Source organism: Talpa europaea (genome assembly GCF_964194135.1).
Source record: "Talpa europaea genome assembly, chromosome: 13".
Taxonomy (NCBI): domain Eukaryota; kingdom Metazoa; phylum Chordata; class Mammalia; order Eulipotyphla; family Talpidae; genus Talpa; species Talpa europaea.
In genome coordinates, this window is record NC_140080.1 from 28,031,301 (window position 1) to 28,049,285 (window position 17,985).

At 45.0% G+C, this 17,985-nt stretch overlaps 1 protein-coding gene across 1 annotated transcript in view; it reads right to left on the minus strand.

The window, feature by feature from the left end:
- FSTL4 (follistatin like 4) overlaps positions 1-17,985 on the minus strand; it is a gene marked incomplete at its 3' end in the record, with an annotated part of 381,026 nt that overhangs the window by 352,544 nt on the left and 10,497 nt on the right. The gene's annotated exons all lie outside the window — the stretch shown is intronic.

Consider the following 17,985-nt stretch of genomic DNA (forward strand, 5'->3'; position numbering starts at 1 on the left):
ATTTTTGCCTGATAAATACCAGTGCATGTGTGTGTGTGTGTGTGTGTGCATGTGTGTATGCAGTTGGAAATTCACGTATTTTTAAAAGAATCTTTGAAAACAGCACTGGAGAACGGGCAGGCTTTGCAACAAGAGTAAGGAGGGAGGGTGAGGAAGAGCGAATGGCTTCTAAAAAGGCAGGTGCTAGGAGAGTACAGGTATGCGCAGGAAGCAGGAAAAGGTCCTGCAAGAAGCAAGAGGGGAGAAGGCTGAGAACATATATTGTGGTTTCATAACTAATAACAAATATCTATAATTTACCATAAATGACAAATTTAGGATAAAAAAAGCATTAACACTGAGAAGAAGCTAAAAATCCATGCTAACAACAAGAAAGAAGATAAAAAAGAAGCTAAAACAGCAAAGTTGGGCCACTTCTACCTCCTCACATCACAACCAAGATAACCACTCAGCCTCAGCACTTTTCAAGCAAATGACCTTGTCTTTCCCACCTTACCATTCTTGGGAGCCTCCTTTTGGGGTCAGAAGTAAGGAGATGAAACTGTGGTGGCAATGAAAGTTTTGTCCTCCCCAAATGACACTGAGTGCCACCTCAGTAATGAGTTAATAGCCCCAGAGCAGAACAATGGAAAATACAGCCAATTGGCCAGCAGCCCATCAGCATAGCACAATGAGCCAGAGGTGCTTCTGGAATGCAGGTTCCTAAAGCTCAGGGTTTAGTATAGAGAGTGGTAAGAGTCATGAGAAATACGTAAGCCATGAAGCACATCCTGTGCAAAGCAAACCCTCCTCCCACACTGCCCCACAGCTCCCTGCTACAGGATCGGGCGCCTCCTTCCCGGGAATAACTAGCATTTGCAGAACAAGAGAAATACATAATCAGTGTTGAAAGTTCCAGGAAAAAAACTTATGGAAGTTTTATTGCAATTGCATAAAAAGGTATAAATCAGCTTAGGAGGGGCCTCCCCTGGTGGCGCAGCGGTTGAGTGCTGGGCTGCGAAGCTGCCCACAGCCTCTGCAGTGCCAGTTCAATCCCCAGCCACCAGGGAGGGTCCCACATGGCATGACAGACCTCTCCTGTCTAACCCGCTGTTCCCCTCAGCAGTGCATTTCATCAGTCTGTCTGTTCTGTTCCCTGCTCTGGCTCTGGTGAATTCTCTCATCTTCCCACGCTTCTGACTGTACCTAGTGCTTGTATAAATTAATAAATATAAAAATAATCAGTTTAGGAAAAGCTGGCATCTGTATACTATTGTAGCTTCTTATCTAATAACATGGTATTTTTAATAATTTGTTCAAGGCTACTGTTATTTTTTTCAAAATTATTTTACAATTTTTCCATAATCCGAATATTTTCTTTTTATATTTTTTATAAATGAAATATCTCTTTAATTCTATCTATTTGTATATACGATGACAATTGACCTTTATATATTAATAGATATATATATTTATTTGTACTACAAGCAGTCCCTTGACTAAATATCTTATTGTTTATAATAATTTTCCCATAGTAGTTTATTTCCTTTTGTATATTTATGTATGTGCATATTTGCGTATTTGTAATATATAATTCCATTTGTATATTTGTGTATATATATTCATCTACAAATAGAAATTTTATCTTTTTTCAATTCTATAGCTTTCTCTTGTCTTATGGCTTGAGCTAATTCCTCAACCTAATAGTAAATGATGTGGATACAATGGATTCCTGATCTTATTTCTGACTCTAAAGAGAAAACAGAACTTCCCTATAAGTAAGATGCTGGCTTTTGACACAAGGTATGCTCAGTATTTTAATTAAGCCCACACATATTTTACTGAGTGTTTAAAATAAATGTATGTTCTAGCTTGTCCCCTTCCTTGTGTATTTATTGGCTGTTTTTTTCCACTGGCATGAGAGCTGGGATGTTGCCAATACCTTTTCCACCCTGGCATCCTCAGTGTTATCATAGAGCAGCTGCTCAATACATATTTGTTGAATGAAAAGTAAAATAAATGTGTTGAATTTTATCAAATATTTTTCTACATTTATGGAGATGATCATGATTTGTTTCTCCTTGGCTCCATTAATATGATGATTTATCTAGTAGATTTCATAGCATTTAGCTATCATATTTTTGGAATAAACTTTTCTTAATCACAGTGAACTTTTTGAAATATGCTACTAGCTTCTGTTTGCTATGATTTTAAATATGCTTTTGTATTAATATTCATAAATGAAAATAGTCTATTTTAGATGCCATATTTCTTAGATTTAGTAATTAAAACACCAGTTTCAAATAAAGAATTTGGAAGTTTTCCTTTTATTATGCTCTGAAATAGTTTAAATAAAAGTGAGATTATCTGATCTTTATAGATCTCGTCACCTTCATTTCTCAGATACTGATTAAAAGGGGAGGAAATATAAGGTCAGAGAAGTTCAACTCATTCAAGTTTTCACATTTTGGTTAGTGGCCAGCTGGGATTTAAATTCCAAAGTCTGATTCCAAAGCTTATGTTCATAAAAAATTCTATTTCTACTTAATACATAAAGATAATAAGCTGTCACTTTTTTGTGTGAAAATTATATGAGATAGACTTCTGCTTCCAAATATGAGAAGATAGTTTGTATCAGACAAATCTTTCTGCTAAGAACTATGAAAGTTGGATAAAAGCATACCAACAAAAAATGGGGTGCATGTTAGAGCAACAAAGGCATTCAGAACTTAAAGAGTCAATATTTGGAGAGAAGAAAAGTCCATTGAAATGAGCCCTACATTTTACTGCCACATTTCCCCTTTGGAGCATTTGCTGTTTTGAATAGAAGCCAAACAGAAAAATAATGTTATGGAGTTTAATATAAAGTCTCACTGAGTTGGGAGAAACCTGAATTGGGGTTACCAAAGCAGATAGAACTAGAAGGTCCAAAATCCTGGAAAAGGGAACCAGAAAAAATAAGCCCAATATTCTATATATAGTGTTCCCTATAGTTTCATAATGACTGAGCTGCAGATACAGTGGACATGAGGCTGAAAAGAAGAAAATAAAATCATCTCAATTAAACTAGAAAACTAAGCATAGTTTGACAGTATCCTGACTCTCAGAAAATAAAAATTAGGCTTTCCAAGTAAGAGTGGCCCTGGCTGGCAACTGACTTTGAGTTGAAATCATATATTCTCAGTTTTTCTACTGATAAGCTACAAGCATCTCAAGATGATTTCAAGATGGTCTGCCACCTATCTAACAAGGAGAAGGAAATTCTCTCTGGAAGACAATCAGGTCATGGAGAGACTTTACAATTTTTGATGTAGAAGGTCCAACATCCAATCTTCATTCACCAGTATGACAAGAAATGGCAACAAATGAGTAAGACCCAATAAGACAGAAAAAGATATACAAGTCATCCAGATTTTAGAATTATCAGACACTGCTCTGAATTATGATGATTAATATGTTTAGGAAATGAGAAGGGAATTTATTTTCACCATCAAATTAGACTCTATTAAAAATAATCAAATATTCTAGAACTGAAAATTAAATAACTGAAAGAATTCAACAGGTAGATGTAACAACAAATTAAATACAACTAACAAGAGGAACAGTAAGATGGAATATAGGTCAGTAGAATATAGGCAGACTGAAGATCTAAAAGGTAAAAATGAAGACTGAAAAGTACAGAAAAAAGTATGAGAGATATGTTATGGAACATGGTAAAAAGGTCTCCTAAGCATAATACTGAATTTCTAGAGTGAGGGGCAGGAAAGAAAATTAAGTAGAATCAATATTTGAAGAGATATTGGTTGAGATTTTTCTAAAAACTGATCGAAGGCATAAAGCCAGAGATTTAAGAATCTCTATAAACCCAAGCAAGATAAATATAAAGAAACCTCACTAAAAATCTAGCTGGATATTCAAAGGCAAAAAGAAAATACTAGAAACAGAGGGTGGATGCCATAGATAGAAAAGACAAATTACCTACAAAGACACAACAGTAGGAGTGATTGCTGATTTTTCAACAGAAAGTAATGGCACCAGAAGACAACAGAATGACATCTTGAAAACTCTGGGGAAAAAAACAACTTAGAATTCTATACTTAGAGAAAATATGGGTATTCAGAGGCTAAAATAAGATCTAGGTAGACTAACAAAAATGGAGAGAATACACTGCCAACAGATAAACACTAAGAGTTAAAGAAAACTTTGGACAAAAAGTAAATGCTTTTAGGACCTCCCCTGGTGGTGCAGCGGTTGAGCGCTGGGCTGTGAGGCTTCCCCAGCTGCCGGCCAGGGTCCCACAAAAAAAAAAAAGCAAATGCTTTTAGATAAGTGTGTAGTTATGTAAGAAGAAATAAAGAACAATATAAAGGGTTTTTAATTAGAAAAATGTAATTTTGGCTACTTAGCACAACAACAGTGTCCTGTAAGGTAATATTTGTAGAACTAGAACACATGATGATATGATCGCAAAGGTCAGGAGGTCAAATGGAATTGAAGAATAACCATTTCCCATTAGTGTCCAAAAATATATAGTAAGATCAGCATTATGAGATCAAAGGAATGGGATAACAAAAAACTCACTGAATCCAAAATAAGACAAGAAAGGATGGGGAAAAGGAATAAAGAACAGACAGAATATTGTGTTAGATTTAAGTTCATTTAAAGGAAAGTATTTAGGGCCTCCCTGGTGGCACAAGAAGTTAAGACGCAACCTATGAAACTATCTGCAGCCACGAGTTCGATCCCCGGATGGCCAGGGAGCTACCCATATGGCACAGCAGACCTCTCCTGTCTCGCCCACTGCTCCCCTCAGCAGTGTATTTCAGTCAGTCTGCCTGTTCTGTTCCCCACTCCGTCTCTGGTGAATCATTTCACCCCCGCCCCCTCCCCCCCCCTCGTCTCTGGCCTATACCCCAGTTCTTGTATGCATAAATAAATAAATCTTTTTTAAAAAAATAAAGGAAAGTATTTAAATAACACAACTAAAAATCAAAGATTCACATAATAGATAAAACTAAATTCAATAAAATGCTGCTGACAAGAGATAAGCCATAAATTAAAGGTTACAAAGTGATGAATGTGAAGATAGAAAAGATAAACTCCATATTAACTCCAACCAAGAGAAAGGGTGTAGAGAAAACAGATTGTAAAACAAGAATTATTTTTGGTGAAAAAGAGGATGGCTCAAATGATAAAAGGACAATTTAACAAGAATAAATAGCCTGTCTGAACCTGTACACATCAAACAGCATAACCTAAACACATATAAAGTCAAGACTAAAAGAAAAAACTAACAAATATACAGCAATGATCAGAGAATTTACAAAACCTCTGTCAATAACTGATAAAGTACAGAAAATAAATCACAAGGATATAGGAGATTTGAACCTCATGATTAACAAACCCAGCCTAGGTGACATACATCAAACACTATCCAACAACCATACACTTCATGTCCATTTCAAGAGTCTATTCAACATCTATATAAATTGACCACACACTGGGCACTCGGGAAATTTCAACAAGTTTTAAATTATTAACATCACATAGAAAATGAAATATTTTTCTGACTGTAGTGAAATTATATTTGCTATAACATAAAGATATTGAGAAAAGTCTCCAAATACTTGACCATGGATTTATTTTTATTTTTTTAAAGATTTATTTATGCATACAAGAGCTGGGGTATAGGCCAGAGGCACGGGAGGGCGAGAGGACTCACCAGAGACCAGAGCAGGGAACAGAATAGGCAGACGACCGAAATACACTGCTGAGGGGAACAGCGGGCGAGACAGCAGAGGTCTGCTGCGCCATGTGGGTTGCTCCCTGGCCAGCCAGGAATCGAACTTGTGCGGTAGAGGCTGCGGTGGCACAAGGGCTTAAGCACCACAATTTGACCATTCCCGTTTTCTGGGTTTATGACAAATGTCGCAATGCAATCTAATGGGAAAGGATGGCTTTTTCAACAGATTGTACTGGATCAACTGGAGATCCATACAGAAAAAAATGAACTCCCACCTTATACCTTACAGCATACATAAAAATCACTTCCAGATGGATTACAGATCTAAATGTTAAAGATAAAATAACAATGTTGCTAAAAGATGCCTTAAGAGAATATCATTGTGACCTTTAGCTAAGTGGAAACTTCTTGAGTGAGATGTAAAAAGCAGCATCATAAAGAAAAAGATTGATATACTGGACGTTCTTAAAATGAAGACTTCTATTCATTAAAAGACAGGATTCAGACACTGAAAAGGCAAACCATTAAGGGTGTATATTTGTTTTATATATAGATATAGCTAGGGACTGATTTGGAATACATAAAATACTTTTGCAAATCATTAAGACAAATACAAATAACTTAATTATTTGTATTGCTCATTCTGTATTGCAAAATGCACAAAAGACTTCACTAGGAAGACTTCACTGCTGCATACCACAGAAAAGATAACATTAACAAAAAAAAAAAAAAAACCCTGATGTTTACAAGGACAAAGAACGACCACAATTTCCATACCTTAGAGGAACCTTCACCAGCACTGCTCTCATTGGTCTGGGCCTCGGCTCTATGGGGGCGCCTCCCCTGAAAACAATAGCTGTGCCCTGCTATTATTTATCTCAGGGTTTCCTTTTATTTGCCTTTTTAATCTTTCAATATTTGCCTAACCAATTTCCTATATTAAAATCTATTGAAATAACGAGTATGTTTCTGATTCCTCACCCAACATCCCCTTTCCTGGGTAGACATCCAACAGAAGTATATTCACGTGAGCACCCACCATGTACACTCGGGAGCTGATAACAGCATGATGTGTCATCAGCAAGAATAGGGAACACCACCAATGTCCCCCAACAGGAGAATGAATGAATATATTTTACATGTCCATACAATGGAAAACGTCACAGCAATGCAAAAGCACAAACTGCAATACATATCAACTTGCGTGAATCTCACAGACATCGTGCTGAGTGACAGGAGGCAGACATAAAAAAGTATGATTTGCAGGACATTATTTTTATCAATTTTAGTAGTAAAGCAATCTTTGGTGGTTGATTAGTGGCAGCCCATGCGAGGATGACTGGGGACACAAAGGCATTTTCTGGGTGTTGGGAATGTTCTAAATGATGATCTTGGTGGCAGTAACTACAGCATGTTCACTTCGTAAAAATTCAATGATCTTCATACTTAAGACATATGCACTGTCCTATATATTTTATATCCTTCAGTAAGTTTTAGAAAATTAGCCAAAATACCCAACTGCACACATTAGAAGTCTATTGAAGAGAGGGAAAAAACCATGCATCCTAACGTAAAGACGGGAACTTCTACAGAAGTGAAGACTGTAGCTAGGTGAGTATCACACAAGCCAGTCTGGGCGCTAGACTTGGAAATCCGACCAGTATAAACTGCTGCCTCAAAGCAAAATACTCAGAATGTTCATGAGCTATAAAGGAGACAAAGTAAAAGCTGGGCTCTGCAGAAGAAAGAGTCCAAGCTGGAGCCCGGTTTATCCCTGCCAAATGAGCCCCTGAGCCTTTGGTGCATTATTTCACATTCCTAAGACTCAGTGTACCTGTAAAATAAGGGCAGGAAATGGCCCTTTCCTCATGGAGTAGCATGAGGGGCACCATGTACCACACAGAGGCCTCAGATGACAGACGTTATCCACATTCCATGGTTGATGAGACTTGGGAAGAGAGAATCTAAGATCATTTGCGGGGGTGAATGAGTTCAATGACTCCCTCAATTATTGAAATGAAATAAGAATCTGTCTTTCTAGTACTTCAGAAAGCAACAAACCTCCCCCCCCCAAAAAAAAAAAAAAACAACTGTAGCAGAACTGAACAGAACAAAATTCATTGACATAAACGACACCAAGGCCCTGGATGCATTGCCTAAGGAAGAAATTCTTTTCTGCAGAAGCTTCAAACCAGATGGTTATAGATGAGAGTTAGTGCACAGGCATTACTTAATGACTAAATTTCTTTAACGAAAAATCTAATTTTATTATGGTATAAATCACACTTTCTTGAAGTAGAGAATTAATTTTAGATTTTTCATTCACTGTTCATAACCTTTCCATGAATTTGACAGCCAAATCATTTTAAATGTCATTTCACCAATACAATACAACAGCTTTATTCCTCATTGTACCCTTCCTGAATCCATTATCTTCCACTATAATGTAGAAGAACTTATGTAAAAAATTACCATTCTATAAAGCTGTATTTTACTGTACAGTTGAACTGCATAATCTTTATTTTTGAATCAATATAATGTGAGTGCTGAGTAATACTTTTCATAATCCAAAAGTCTATTACAGATTTTCAGCTACCAAAAGATAGTTTGAGAGCTGCTAACAGAAGCTGCATGAAGAAGGATCCTCTGATTCCATCCCTGGCCCCTTCCCCTGGCCATCTTAGGTTGTGTGTGAGCTCGGGAAACGGGGGTAGAGCTGGGCCGACCCTGAAGTTGCGTTCCCCATCCACATTTCCAGCCATGGTTGGTTAGAGAGGAAGTCTCGGTCTGCGTGGGGTTAAGTGGCTTCTGGGAAAATGTTGACTCTCTGGGTTAGGAAAGTGGGAATCTAAAGCATCAACTACTAAGAAGAGAATGACATGAAAATGTAAGCAGAGCGCAGCTCCGATGGCCAGGTATCCACAAACAGGCAGCTGGGAGTCTGACGCAGACAGAGCATGGCTGGCTAGGTGGGCCACTGCGGCCTTCAGCCCATGCCGGTGTCCTGAGCCCATGCACCACACGCAGCACCTCAACCCAGCATCGGGGGAGCTGAAAAAGCCCCCTGCTTCAGGGTTCCTCCACAGCCTGAAGGAGCCACAAAAGGAAGCCCATGTGTTAAATGTTTAAACCATTTGGTGCTGTTGAGATGGAAGCTTTGCTAACAGTCAGCACTAATCGCTCCTGAAATCCTGACATCTAAATTCTAAGTTTTTCATATCTGAGATGTTCTTAAAATTAATGCTTCCTTAACAACCTTTCTTACAATTTTTCATTTAGTCATTTGAATTTTAAAAACCTGACTCAAACCACTTGCATTTTTGCTAGCAAGACACCATTCTGCAATTAAAGTCTTCATTTGGACTGACAGAACGCAACTAAATAAAGCGCTGCCTTATGTGGCATGTATTCCGTTACTGGCTCCCATTTACTGAGCACACACCAAGCATTTTTCTACACTTTATCTCATATATATGGTTCAGTTAAAAGCAGAAGGAAAACCGTGGAGTTATTAGATTTCCCAGCACATCATGTCTGGGTCTTTAAAGCCAGATGACGAGAGGGTTAGGGGATTAACCCTGAACGCAAAGGCTAGCTTGAGAGAACAAGCTGAATAATCCAGCAAACAACAGGATGTTCCGGGAGCTGGGAAGGCTTGCACATCCCTGCCTCCTCTGGTTGGTCACGTGGCCTCCGTGGCAAGTGTTCAAGGAAAACAGGAAGCAATGAGGTGCTGGCTCTGCAGGGACGCAGCTGGCCGGACCAGAGCTCCTCCCCAGTCTCCCCTCACTGGGAACAGCGCCAAGGAAGGAGCTTTCTGGGGGCACAGGCAGGGGTGTGTCCTCTCTGGCAGACTGGCTCAGTGCCCACAAAGTCTGTTAAAGGAGGTCTCTTTTAGGTAGCTAAGCAAGCTGGGCACAACACCTGGCTCTCTGGCCTTCCTGCCAGCCATGCCCCCCATGATGCTCTGTCAGGGGGCCTCACTCATCTTTCTTGCGGGACTAGGTGGGGTGGGAATGACCCCAAGTCAAAGCAAATGGCAGGTGGCTTCTCCAACACTTAGGGGCTGAAGCCTGGATGATGCAGCGAGCAAGTTCTGCGTCCCTTCTGTTTCCTATCTAACAATGAATGCGTCCTTGTAAGCAAACTGATGTTTACTGGAGCATCCAAAGGGAGGTTTATCAGGACAAAAGAAGCAGACCATGTATGGCTGCTTTTGGAAAAAAAAAAAAGTCAAATCGCTTTACAATGCAGGAGCAAGTCATCTGTTAAAAAAAAATCATCCTCATGAATTTACCAACAGCACCCCAGTTTCTTTTTGTCTTCAAGGAGGATGGAAAAACAAGACTCTCCCGGCCTCTAGGGCATTCTAGGATTTCTGAGGTGGGGAGTGAAGGGTGGTCAGTACAGGAGCAAGTTGTGATAATTCTGAAGAGAAGAGGTATTGATGGTGATTGCAAGACACTAGAGAAAGTGTGAGAATGTTCGCAAGGCCTTCAGACACTGAGATTATCTGGATGCTCATTTTCTGCTGTTTGAACAGGAAAGAAAGAATAGAATAATAGGTGAGGATTACCAGATTTAAAATTCTAGGTATTATTTAAAGGCGTATGTTAAAGCTTCTTCCTATACAATTTAAAAAGTTAGCTCTGATTTTCAGACAGTCTTCCGCACCTTAGCCACCCAAGCAGCATCACAAGTAAACACTAAACTGCATTTGATGGAATAAAGGTCAATGACTAATTGATCACTCCACCTTGTTAAACATAATCATCTGCTCACAGCCAGATTAAGAGACCAAGAAGAAAAGAGAGCCTTTCCCAGTTTTATCTCTCTGACAACACAACAAATTAAAAATGAATTAACTTTTTGATTTGGAAAGCAATCCACATTTCTCCGTCAGATCGAGTCATCACCACATGCAGAGCCATCCTAAGGGCAGCCCGGGCCTTGCCGGGCACCAAGGGAGGACTGCATTAGAGTCATCACCCGCAGGACACCAGCAGGCATCTCAGGGGGGGTCCTCGCAACTGCCCGTCTAGTGCAGAACGACTTAACCAGTGTGGGGCATGCTGGGTGGTCGTGGCCAGAGCAGCCTCGGTCCACCGCAGCCACACTTCATTCACCTCTGACTCCAGCACAGGCCCGAAACGCAAGGACCGCAAGAACAGAATTTGCTGCAAAATCAGATTATTTCAAGGACTGTTGGCAAAACTGTGGAGGCGAGTCAGGTTCTCCACGAGGCTTGCAGAACATACCACCTGTCACTGAAGCCTGACTTCCTATTCTCTTCCTCTTCTAGGTGAGTTTCCACAGAAACGGGGACACCCTAAGAGGCCTCCCTCCTTCTGGGAGGTTCCACGTCCACCAATTGTCCTGCCAAAACCCCTCCCCTGCGCTGGCTGTGTTCCAGCAGCCCATGCGCCACAAGAACTCAAGACCATCCTGTGGGTGTTGCAGGAAGGACAGATGGGATGGAGGACAGACAGCCCCTGGGAGAAAAGGGGACAGGAGCTCACATTTTAATTATTCATTATACCCTCCGGGTACCAGCCAATAGATGAGATAGCTCAGCAGCTACCTGTTTAACATAATATTCAAATCTACCACTTTTTCTCCAGTCCCAGCTGCAAGCCCAAGATGAGGTTTAGAATAATCTGCGTCTAGAAAACGAAAAGACCAAAAGAAATGCCACCCTCCAGCACAATCCTCGTGCCTGAGTCCATTGTTCATATTTTTTTTATATTTTCACCTTTAGCTACATGGGTGGGGGTCAGGGGTCTACATGACATGAGATAAAGATGCAAAAGGCCCAGAGCCGTGGTGGGGCGGGGGATGGATGAGAAGGTAGGCAGGATGGGACAGGTGTGCTGCGGCCCTGGGCCAGGTCAGCGGCATCTGACAGGAATCAGCTGAAAACCCCAAATGGGCTGATACCCAGACAGGCACATGCGGTCACTTCCCCCAAAATGAACAGTGAGGACCCCCTATTTAGTCCAAGGAGCAAGAACCTCAGCCAGAACCTCATCTCCCCCAGAAACAGCGCCCCCCCCCCCAATCCTCCTGCTTAGCCAGTAACCCCCCCTCTGTCCACCTGGGCATCTCTATGCCTCCTCCTTCCTTTTCCATCACTTCCAGCCTCCATGACCTCAGCTTTGTGGATGTATTGTCATCAGCCTTTCCCTGCTATTCCTACCAGCTTAAATCCCCCCTACATGCAGCCCCTCACCCTGCTCTGCAGGGGTCCTGGTGGTCTCCTGACCAATTATTTAATCATCCCTTCATTTGCTGATGCATTTGTTCATTTAATAACTACTATCCTGGGATACAGCAAGGCCAAGATAGCCACAGCCTCCAAACCCATGAGCTTATAACCTCATGCGGGGAGACAGAAGACAATTAAGCAAACGAAATGTATAGAACACGCTGTGGTGAAAAGTGCCATGGCCAGCACCACAGCAGGGAAGGGGACAGAGAGGAAGGGTCTGCCTTTTACATCAGATGGTCAGGGAGGGCCCCCCAGGGAGCTGGTTCTTGAAAAAAGGACCCATCTATCAGCTCTGAGCAGGACCTTCTGCTGTTCAGTCACCCCTGAAGCCCACCCAGCAAGCCCCTCTCCACCAGCATCTCCCCCTCCATGGCTGCAGCACCAAACCAGCCAGGGAGGGAAGCAGCTGCGGCCCCAGAAATGGCAGTGAACATCCCAATGGGGGCCTCCCTGTGCTGAACCCTCCCCCGACCCATCTCCTTCAACCTTCACAGAACCTCTGATGCCTCCTCACTCCCCAGCCTCCACCACCAGGCCTCCACTCAGCGCTTGGTGACTTTGGATGTCTGCATAAACAGTTGGCCTGAGCTCCCAGGAGCTTCTGCCTTTGTCCAGGAAGATAAATCCCCAAATGCACTTTGATTAGAAGGTACTTTCATTGTACCACTATAAAACTTATATTAAAAATGAAACTTCAAGTAGTTCAAATTAAGTGAGTTATATATAATTAAAAAGCCTTTAAGGCACAATAAGGCTTTTTCAATTTTCTTTTATAACAAAAAGGAAAAAGGCACCCGATGGTCAGCACAGCTTAGTGGCCACTCACTAGGCAGGTGGCCCATCCAAGTACCCCCTGTAAAACCAGCGGCTTCCTCCCTGCCCCTCTCCTGCTCCTGACCTGGGCAGTCAGACTCCCTTTGCTGAGCTGTAAGATGAAAGTCGGAGCCTAAAATTGTTTTGAGAAGGATCAGGGGTCCTCAGAGAATACTGCCCCCCACCTGCCAGTTCAGTCTAGTCACTCACACCTCCTGGCAGAGACACTGAGCTTGGGGCCAAGGCACAGGAAGGCTTTGTCCCCAAGAGTCTGAGTCATCTGTCCCCGGAGGAGACCTGCTGACACTGACCCTGAGGACAGAATAGGGCTGTGTCTGCACTTCCTCCACAGGCTAAACTGGCGCTTCGCAAATAAGGCTCTTCTCCATAATGCAGAACTCGGGCCACCCCACCCTCCAGTTAAATCTCCAGGGCTGGGACATGGGCATCAGTTCTTTTGGGGAAGCTTCCCAGAGAATTCCAATGTATGGAGACATTTGGGAACCGCAGGGCCAAACCAAATAACCTAAAACACTCCCCCCACCCAACCCCCCCTCCCATCACCCCCCCCCATGCAGGCAGGGCCATCCCAGGAGAAGCTGGGTGTCCCTGGCACAGAAACTGCACATGGCGTCACCAGTTCCCCTTATCCAGCAAGATTAAAGATTAATTAAGCAGAGAGATGGCTCGGGCAGGCCTGTGCTCTCTCCACAGGGAACAAATGCACCCTCACAGCCAGGTCTCAGCAGATTTCAGGAGCCACTGGTGAAGGAGGAAGGACAGGCTCACAGCAGAACTGAGAAACCCCCAGTAATCAGGGGAACGGGGTTTCTGGCCTGCAGTGCATGAGCAGGACTTGTGCAGCTATGAAGGCATTTACCTGGGTCCCCCCGACACTCAGGCCACCCAGTATTAAGGGACAAACTTCCAGGAGCTTCTGTCTGCTACAAGATGAGATTTAGGTAGTGCCTCTGAGATTGCTGTGAAAACTGCGAGGACGTGTGCCCAGGGCACCCGGCGTTTCCCAGCTGCTCTGTCTTACCACGTAGCATCGTGGGTGCTCTTTGGCATCTCTTTGCCCCTAACACTGAACACAGTGCCCAAGATGGAAGAGGTGCTTAGCAAAGTTTTGGGCCTGTGGGTGGGTGAGGGGCCCACACTCCTGCTACAGCCCCTGGGCAATGATGGGGAAGAGGGGCTGGGGAAAGCCCCCACTGGTTGCCACAATGTCCCTTGGGAACCAGCCATACCTGGCCAGAGATGTCCTGTCACCTCTTCTTATGCCTTGCCGAGGCTGTTGCCCCCCCCCGTATGTCACCCTTGGGGCTGCCTGCTACTTCACTGGCTTCAGCACACCCCAATGTCTTTTGCTCAGTGTTCTTCAGAGTAGGCACTTCATGTACCGCACCCTGCCCACAAAGCTGCCCTGCCCCCCAGGGTTATGGCCACCCTGTGGGACAGGGACTACGGCTTCTTGGTGTGACCACCTGCCTGGATGAGGAAGGTGACACCGCCCAAGCTGCATGGCCCATGGGCCCGGGGTGCCCTACTGCTCCTGCTTCTGGGGACGAGAGCCCTCCCTCCATGACAGCCCTCTGCCATGGGAGCACACCCAGTTTGCTCTGGCCATAACGCAGGACTGACCGCCTGGCTCCCTTCCAGTGGCTGGTGGAAGAGTCAATAAACATATACATTTCCCCACTGGGCCTCCAAACCTGCCCAAAACCTTCATCTGACAATAACCATCTTGGTGATCTTGGTCAGAGATGCTGGGAATCCTGTCTTCTCCCTAAGGTCAAGGTCCCAGAGCCTAGCTTATGAAAAGGGTTTGCTCTTAACACCCTTAGGAACTTCCCAAGGCCAATTCCCAAGGTAGAACAGATGACCACCCAATATCTAGGTTAGGCCCCCACCAGAGGCCACACCCCCTTCCCACATGCAGAGGCACAGCAGAGGGCCCGGCCAGGGCCTGCCCAACAAGAGGCAGATCCTCAAGGACCCACAGGCAGTGGTCGCAGAGTCCCCACCAGACTCGTTCAGAGAACTGGAAGAGACAAGCCAAAGAGATGTTAATTCTCATGGGATCAGAGCAGAAGCAGGACGGTCTGCCACATCTCTCACGGTAGGCAGGTCACGAGTCCACAGCTGGGAGACCACAGTAAGCTCTGCTGCCTCCCAGAGGGGGGGGGTGGCTTACCTGGTATGACAGGCTTCGCTTTGGCCCTTAAAGCTCATCATCACCAGAAGTCCTTACCTTGGCCTCAAAAATCTGTGCAGGGGTGGGGGTGAGGGGCAGCAAAGCACAGGCTGTGTTCAGGAGCAGAGGCTGGACCGCAGAATGCCAGGCGCAACCCTGGTCCTACCACTGTATGGAGACTGAAGCCTCACTTTCCACAGTGTAAATCATGCAGTGGCTCACAAGTCAGGAGAACTTCACAGAAACTTCTTAAGAAATCAATGAAGTAATGCAATTAACGCTTTAACAAAATGGTAGCTCTTTATTGCTATCAGCATTAATAACTATGGTATTCAAAGAATGCAGGATCAGGAACCAGAATTCCGATCTGGAATTTCCAGGCCTCCAGACCTGCAGCCCTGCACTCCAGAGGCCACCATGCCCTGTCATCCTGGCCCACAGGTGCCCCCATCCCAACTCCATAACTCTTGCTTACACAGAAACAGACGTCGCGGTGCAAACCTGGTTCCTAATGCAACAAGACTCTGCACCTGGCTGGGAGCAAAGTTTGGCCCCAGAACTGGGGGAGCATCTATCTCGCCTCGTCCTCCATGATGACAGAACTAATTATCCTACAACTGCAATGCGGCTCCCTGGAGCCCACCGGGTGGCAGACCCTCCAGGAGGAGACATCTGGAAAAGGCATGAGTCCCCTCCCATGCAGCCCTTCTTTCTCCCCAACAACAATTCCAGCTATTCTCAAAGCAGCTGCCCAAGGAGCTCCCTGCAGCCACAGGCTGTGACTCTGGAGTTACAGGGCCATGCCCAAGCCCCAAAGTCTGCTCCCCTTTAGTCAACCTGGGGGGCAGGGCACGGACACAGCCCGGGAGCCAGTTAACACAGGCCCCACAGGGAGGACAAATCAGGTGGGAGCTGCCAAGGCTCTCTGTCAGTCCTTTTGTGGCCGGGCCTGCTCTACAGCCTGCATCTGGAACCACGTAGGGACAGGGGAGTTGGGCTTCTAAGGGTGGCCCAGAGCAGGCAGGCCAGATTGGTGCAATGGAGGCACCAGTGAGAAAGGCAGAGGAAAGTGGTATGGCAAAGCAGAAGGGCAAAGATTTAAGACCACACAGGCAAGCCTTCCTGACCGTGCCTACACCCACTTCTGCTCTGAAGATCAGAAGCTCCACTGCATTAAAAGCAGCAAGCTTCTGAAAACTCAGTTCACATTGTTCTGAGTTCTTTCTGAGAGGTTGGGGACTGACTCCTTAGTCTCACCAGCCATGCAGTCCACAATAAAGTGTTCCCCACTCCTTCACGGGAGCAGCCTAGGCTGCACCCACACCGGTAGCTCAGAGCCCCTGGATGTCACCTCACCTCTAGGGACCCACCCCCCGCCCACCAGCCACAGGCCCAGAGCAGAAGCTTCTCCAGGTCAACCGCCCAGGTTCTCAAGAGACTGGACTTCAGCTGAGTCCAGGTCCTTGGAGTCGTAGGCAGTCTGTGTGGTGGCAGGGCTACTGGGCTGGGGTTACATGATAGCGATCCAAGATGGTTCACAGTTTTCTGGAAGGGCCTGTCTCCAAACAGAACAGGCAGGAGAGAAAAGGAGGTGGCACATGGGTGGCTGGGAAGAAAGGAGGGACAGGAGGCCCCAGAACTGTGCCCTAAGCCACCAGGTACCCTGAAGGCCCTGAAGGGCCTGGGAGACCTCGAGGCCTCAGGATGCCCTTCTTTGTGCATATGCATAAAGAAGGTGAGCCTGCTCCTGGCCACCAAAGGGTCCCTGATGAGCCACTTTGCCAACAGGCCCAGATATCCCCCCAATCTCTTTTCCCTCCCACCAAATTTGGTCCTATTTCACCCACCCCTGCGCTCAGAGGAGCCCTCTCCTGAAACACATAATACTCTGCCCACCCAGACCTCCACCTGTGGCCCCACCTCCATGAGTCCTTCCCAATCCTACCTGCCCCCAGTACCACCCTGCCCTGAATGCACACCCACCCTGCTGCACCCCTGCTGGGCAAGCGCACAGGTGATTTAAGGATGTTTGTGACTCTTTCTCCTTTCTCATGATCCCATGGTAAGGCATCAGTCCACGTCTGGGAAGTCCTATAGAAAGCAGCTCATGACCAGCTCTTCATGTAACATACGGATAGTTGTTTTGAATGGGAGTCAGATGAAAAGTTATTATACATTCTATGGCCAGAGTGTGGGGGAGATGCTGGCATTCCAGCTTCTTCCAGCCCCTAATCCACCTACCCTCTGATGTCATCTAGAGTGTGTAATGAATCACAGGTAATTTTGTCCTAGTCAGCACCACCAAAGACAATAAATATGTCTTTGGTCAACAAACCCATTGGTATAACCAGCTGACCCAGGACAGCCAACGAGCACATGATGGGACTCTGAGCAAGTTAAGACTTCTAGTGTGGCAGCTCGGGCACTGCGGTGGCAATGTCAAGTGTCACAGTACCCTAAGCAAGACCAGACAGAGCAGTAGAGCACAGCCATCCCCTCTACACCGCCAGCCCAAGCGCTGAGTGGGACTTAGGAGTCGCTGAGGGAACAGAGTCATATCAGGTAGAACCACCTGAGGGGAGAGGCCCCAGGACAACTTCTGGAAGGGGGACAGGGGCTCTGGCGGAGAGTCTGACCTTGCACACATGGAGCTGTTGCTGTCAGCATGGTGTTCACCTGTGGCCAGAGTGTGGGGGAGATGTTGGCATTCCAGCTTCTTCCAGCCCCTAATCCACCTACCCTCTGACGTTTCTCAAATGGCTGACTCTTGGGCCAGGACCATCCTGTGACACTAGATCTGCCACTAGCCGTATCCCTCCAGGAGGAAAATGTGTAGGCTGCAAGCACAAGCATCCTGTTCTGGGGCAGGCTCTGGGACCTCCTGTCTGACTTAGTACCTGCACCTCATTTCCTTGTGACTAAATTGAGAGCTTAATTTTATCACTGCACAGGTGAGGAATGGCAGAGGAGTTTAATTCCTTCTGC